The 5,524-nt window shown below is 45.7% G+C and overlaps 1 long non-coding RNA gene across 1 annotated transcript; it reads left to right on the top strand.

Annotated features, from left to right (window-relative positions):
• The first annotated feature begins 350 nt into the window (after positions 1-350).
• Positions 351-4,764, top strand: LOC310870262. Its single transcript, XR_014570220.1, has 3 exons — positions 351-486; positions 2,542-2,685; positions 4,631-4,764. It is a non-coding gene; the product is annotated as an uncharacterized lncRNA (long non-coding RNA).
• Positions 4,765-5,524: the final 760 nt, after the last annotated feature.

Here is a 5,524-nt window from a genome sequence, read left to right as displayed (position 1 = left end):
TACAATATTTGCCTCTGTGATATAGTGGAGTAGAAGTAAAGGTATCGAAAATTGGAATTGGAATTGTACTTAACCCATTTTGGCCTGACGTCGAAATTTAAAAAATGTCTTCTAAATTCTGACAGTTTTCTGAAAACCCATGTTTTTATGTCAGTCGTTCTCAAAATGGGGTGACCCGCCCTGGCCGCTGTGCAATAATTGTTGATCAAAATCTTGACCCGTCTGCCCACAAGGCAACGGGCCGGCCGCGCACCACTACTACCTAGCATTGTGTTTGTACACCAGCAGGTGTTGATGTATATATATGTATATATTGTGTGTTTTACAGATGGTCTACTCAGCGTAAGGGATCTGGGTAAAAGCTCTTTGTACAACAGCAGAGAAGTGGTCAGCGTTCTCTCCTCTCTGCCTTCTCACCATTACAACACAGGCTGGGTGTTGAGTTACATCGCTACAGCACACTATGAGCTGGATGAATACTTACAGGTATGCACGCACGCACAGACAGACCGTTGAGTCACATCGCTACAGCACACTATGAGCTGGATGAATACTTACAGGTATGCACGCACGCACAGACAGACCGTTGAGTCACATCGCTACAGCACACTATGAGCTGGATGAATGCTTACAGGTATGCACGCACGCACAGACAGACCGTTGAGTCACATCGCTACAGCACACTATGAGCTGGCCGAATATGTACAGGTGTATACACACACGCACACACACACTACAACACACACAATACCAGTAAGACACCTGAAGGCGAGAAGCGACCTCGAGATTGCGTGCACACATCCACCTGGGTGACAGCATATCTTAATTTTCGGGCCTGTTGAGAACTAGTTTTCGCCGGCTGCCGGGCGCGGCTGCACTAATAACTTTTGGGCAGGCCCGTCTAGAGTTTAAATGGACAGGTATCAGTCAACAGGCCCGTCTAGAGTTTAAATGGACAGGTATCAGTCAACAGGCCCGTCTAGAGTTTAAATGGACAGGTATCAGTCAACAGGCCCGTCTAGAGTTTAAATGGACAGGTATCAGTCAACAGGCCCGTCTAGAGTTTAAATGGACAGATATCAGTCAACAGGCCCGTCTAGAGTTTAAATGCACAGGTATCAGTCAACAGTCCCGTCTAGAGTTTAAATGGACAGGTATCAGTCAACAGGCCCGTCTAGAGTTTAAATGGACAGGTATCAGTCAACAGGCCCGTCTAGAGTTTAAATGGACAGGTATCAGTCAACAGGCCCGTCTAGAGTTTAAATGGACACTGTAACGGTTTGTTATAGATCATGGATCTGGGGTGCCAGCCAGGCAGTTGTATCCTGACAAAATGTTAGTTAATAGGGTAACCGTTGCATAAGGCTGTGCAGCATACCGTGGTCCGCACCACACTGCACACCCTGTAGAGTCACTTGTAAACACAATAAACACAGACACGGTAGAGTTGCAGTTAATAAGTTGTATAATGAAATGTTCACAGCACATAGGTTCACAGTTCACAGTTCAGTTCAGTATTCCGTCCTTGGCCCAAACGCAAAACCCGACAGTATGTTTCCTGTACCCGCACGGTATCCGTTAGGTTGTAACCCTGTTCTGTCTGTTCTGTTGTGTCTCTTCGTTTGTTACTCACTGACGTACAAATGTGGTGTTAAATCCCCACGGTTCCAAGGTGTCCGATCCAAACGACCGCCGGGACATCCTCCTCTGTGTGATCCTCTCCACAATGTATGTCCAAAACGACAACGCTTTGAGCGCACAACGATTCATAAACGTAAAGGGTTACTGGCTAAAACAACCGTAACAGCGAGTTGCAAACAAAACACCTCCAGCCTCCGCGGCTGCCACAGCACTTCCTCCTGCCGCTAGCCAGGTGCGTGACGTCAGGGCATAAAAAGACGTATCAGTCTGGAGTGTAACTGACGGCACAAATGGGCGTGCGTGCGTGTGCGTGTGGCGACACTAATCGCCACAACACGTATCAGTCAACAGGCCCGTCTAGAGTTTAAATGGACAGGTATCAGTCAACAGGCCCGTCTAGAGTTTAAATGAACAGGTATCAGCCAAAAAGGAGACATCGAAGAGGAAGGATGGATGGGGAAGGATCAACATGTGGAATGTCAGAACAGGTCAGCTCCATATATGGAGATCTAAGAGTATGAGTTTTGAGGTCAGATGTAGAGTTGTTGGCCAATATTGATGACATCAGCGATCTCCATACATGGGCTTAATATTGATGACATCTGGGATCTCCATCCCTGATGATGAAACGTGATGTCACATGCTCTCTCACCCTGGGTGTGACTAACACACACTGACGGGAAATGCACAATTCCATACTTAACTGCGACCGACACACACACACACACACGCGTCCTATCATTCATTGGAAGGACAATATCAGTCACCAGAAGCAGAGACGTGTGTTTTCAAAATGCAGTTTGAAGTTGAATGGCCTTTGGCTTTAATATATCAAATGAATATTAAATACTTAATCAAGCAACTTCACTGCAATTATATATTGTATTTTCTTTCGGGCAGAGAGGCTGTTCAGTGAGGTGCGTCGAATCGAGCCGTGCAGAGTCGAAGGAATGGAGATTTATTCCACGACATCTGGCATCTGCAGAGAGACATCTGTCTACGCTGTCCAAAGACCTGACCGACATCGACAAGAACTGTCCTGAGGTGAGGAACTACAGACATAGCAGGGCGTTTTAGAGAAGGGAGAAGAGTCTGGGACGTGTGGAGCATTGTCCAGGGTATTTTAGATAAGTGAGAAGAGTCTGGGACGTGTGGAGCGTTGTCCAGGGTGTTTTAGATAAGTGAGAAGAGTCTGGGACGTGTGGAGCGTTGTCCAGGGTGTTTTAGATAAGTGAGAAGAGTCTGGTACGTGTGGAGCGTTGTCCAGGGTGTTTTAGAGAATGGAGAAGAGTCTGGGACGTGTGGAGCGTTGTCCAGTGTGTTTTAGAGAAGTGAGAAGAGTCTAGGATGTGTGGAGCGTTGTCCAGGGTGTTTTAGATAAGTGAGAAGAGTCTGGGACGTGTGGAGCGTTGTCCAGGGTGTTTTAGAGAATGGAGAAGAGTCTGGGACGTGTGGAGCGTTGTCCAGTGTGTTTTAGAGAAGTGAGAAGAGTCTAGGATGTGTGGAGCGTTGTCCAGGGTGTTTTAGAGAAGGGAGAAGAGTCTGGGACGTGTGGAGCATTGTCCAGGGTGTTTTAGAGAAGGGAGAAGAGTCTGGGACGTGTGGAGCGTTGTCCAGTGTGTTTTAGAGAAGGGATAAGAGTCTGGGACGTGTGGTGCGTTGTCCAGGCTGTTTTAGAGAAGGGAGAAGAGTCTAGGATGTGTGGAGCGTTGTCCAGGGTGTTTTAGAGAAGGGATAAGAGTCTTGGACGTGTGGAGCGTTGTCCAGGGTGTTTTAGAGAAGGGATAAGAGTCTAGGATGTGTGGAGCGTTGTCCAGGGTGTTTCAGAGAAGAGTCTGGGACGTGTGGTGCGTTGTCCAGGGTGTTTTAGAGAAGGGAGAAGAGTCTAGGATGTGTGGAGCGTTGACCAGGGTGTTTTAGAGAAGTGAGAAGAGTAGAGAGGACGTAGATCAAGGCAAGAAATAAATAAGAAGCTCGTTCCACACACGGGTTTCTCTTAGTGGGTCTCTCTAATCTTATTACAATACAAATAAGGGTTTTCCAGATGTATACAAGCTTGTTTCACAAACGTGCTGAATTTGAAGTTTTTCCAGAAAACTTAGTTCAGTTTTTAGAAGGCGTTTTTAGAATTGGCCTCGGTCCAAAATGTGTTAAGTTAAATTCATATTCTTTTGTTTCATTTCATGGCCTTCCTGCCCTCAAAGAATGACGTGACGAGATCTGCTATTTTCGGTAATTCGAAAGAGTATTTGAAGTGATCAAACTAGCAATAGAAGTTTAGAAGCATCTTCCACAAACACGAATGGTCTCAGTTAACAGTTCTACTGCGTTAACCGCTATTTAAGCCGTTCGGCCTAAAATATCATCTTTGCATTTTCAGTCTTGAGATTTTATTTAGCTTTCATACACTGTCTTAGAATAATTACTAAGAATCACCCTAAAACTAAGTTAATGTTGTGTGAACTCAGCCATCCACTGTCTTATAGGCAATTCACACTATGGTCCCGGGTGCGCACTCGGGACCACTTGGCAGATGTTGTGGTTGTGTGAATGATGCGTACTGTTCCCGGGAGCGGATTGCCCAACCGTCCCCGGGACCGCATGGGGGGGCGGGTCTCTGGACCGTTGAGGCAATGCAATTCAGTGTGTCTGGATTTATTTGAGACAATGTCGCACAGTTGAGGGTCAGTGTCCGTGCGCGCCAGCCATCAAGCACACCGTCATCAGGAGGATTAAATTGTGTTATGCAAGTGTACCCGGGTGCGCTGTTGAATCTCGGGTAATGTGAATCATGGCCATCAGGGTTCCAATTAAACGGATTCAGTCCGTCTCAGTGTGAATTGCCTATTAGACCAGTGGTTTTCAACCCTTTTCACATCAAGGTCCATTATTTATTTAATTATTCAGAATTTGAGCTACGGACCACCATTTGAGGACATTTAGCCTCTCAGACCCGAAACTAAACAATATTTTGTTATCGTTGGATAAGATGTTATCCACAATTCCAACTCACAGGTCCTGCACTGCACCTGGTGAGAGCAGGAGTGGACCTGGCGAGACTTAGGAGGGGCCCGGACAGGAGACATCCCACAGATTCTAGTCCTTCCACAGGCCAGACCTCCCAGTCCTGGCAGAGTGAGTAGTTCGGGAGCAGCGGACTGTGTGACCCTGTCTTTCCCTAATGGGACTGATCGAGGGTAGCTACTGGGACGTAAGTTGGGACTTGATCACCCCGGCTGGGTCACCTGAGTGATGTTGGGAGACCAGAAACCCTGATGACCTTGGGACACATCAATGAGCATACGTCCCAGGTGTATCCATGCCATGTTTTTTAGTTCATGCAGTATTGATGTTGGTACCATTAGGAGAGATAACAGGCAAATGTTGATCAAAATAATTATTCTACATTCTCTAATTGTTTAGACTTTCTGTACAATTGTGTAAATTAACTGATGCAGATGTTTGACAATTTAACTCTTGAGAGCATCAAGTGAAACAAAATGGATCCGTACGGGTCCATTTGGTTTCATTTTATGGTCTTAAGAGTTAAATATCTAGTCCATTTTGTTAGCAACTATCCATCATTTAGCATGGAGACCACCTGGAACCCACCCAAGGACCACTGGTGGTCCCCGGACCACTGGTTGAAAACCACTGTCTTAGAGTAATTACTGTTTCTGTCTCACTCTAGTTATAATCTCACTAATAACTGTTAGGGTCTCTATCATGCAAAGACTCAACTTATGTAACTAAGGAAGCATTTTATGTAGACAATAGACATAGCACTATATTTATATGCATAGTTTCATTATATAGATATTTCACTGTTAGGTTCTTAGCTTGCTTATGGTGCTTATGGTTCATGTAAGTGATGTATTACCAT

Source organism: Protomyctophum parallelum, assembly GCF_964188405.1.
Source record: "Protomyctophum parallelum genome assembly, chromosome: 14".
In the NCBI taxonomy this organism is placed as follows: Eukaryota; Metazoa; Chordata; class Actinopteri; order Myctophiformes; family Myctophidae; genus Protomyctophum; species Protomyctophum parallelum.
This window is presented reverse-complemented; position numbering and strand designations above follow the sequence as displayed.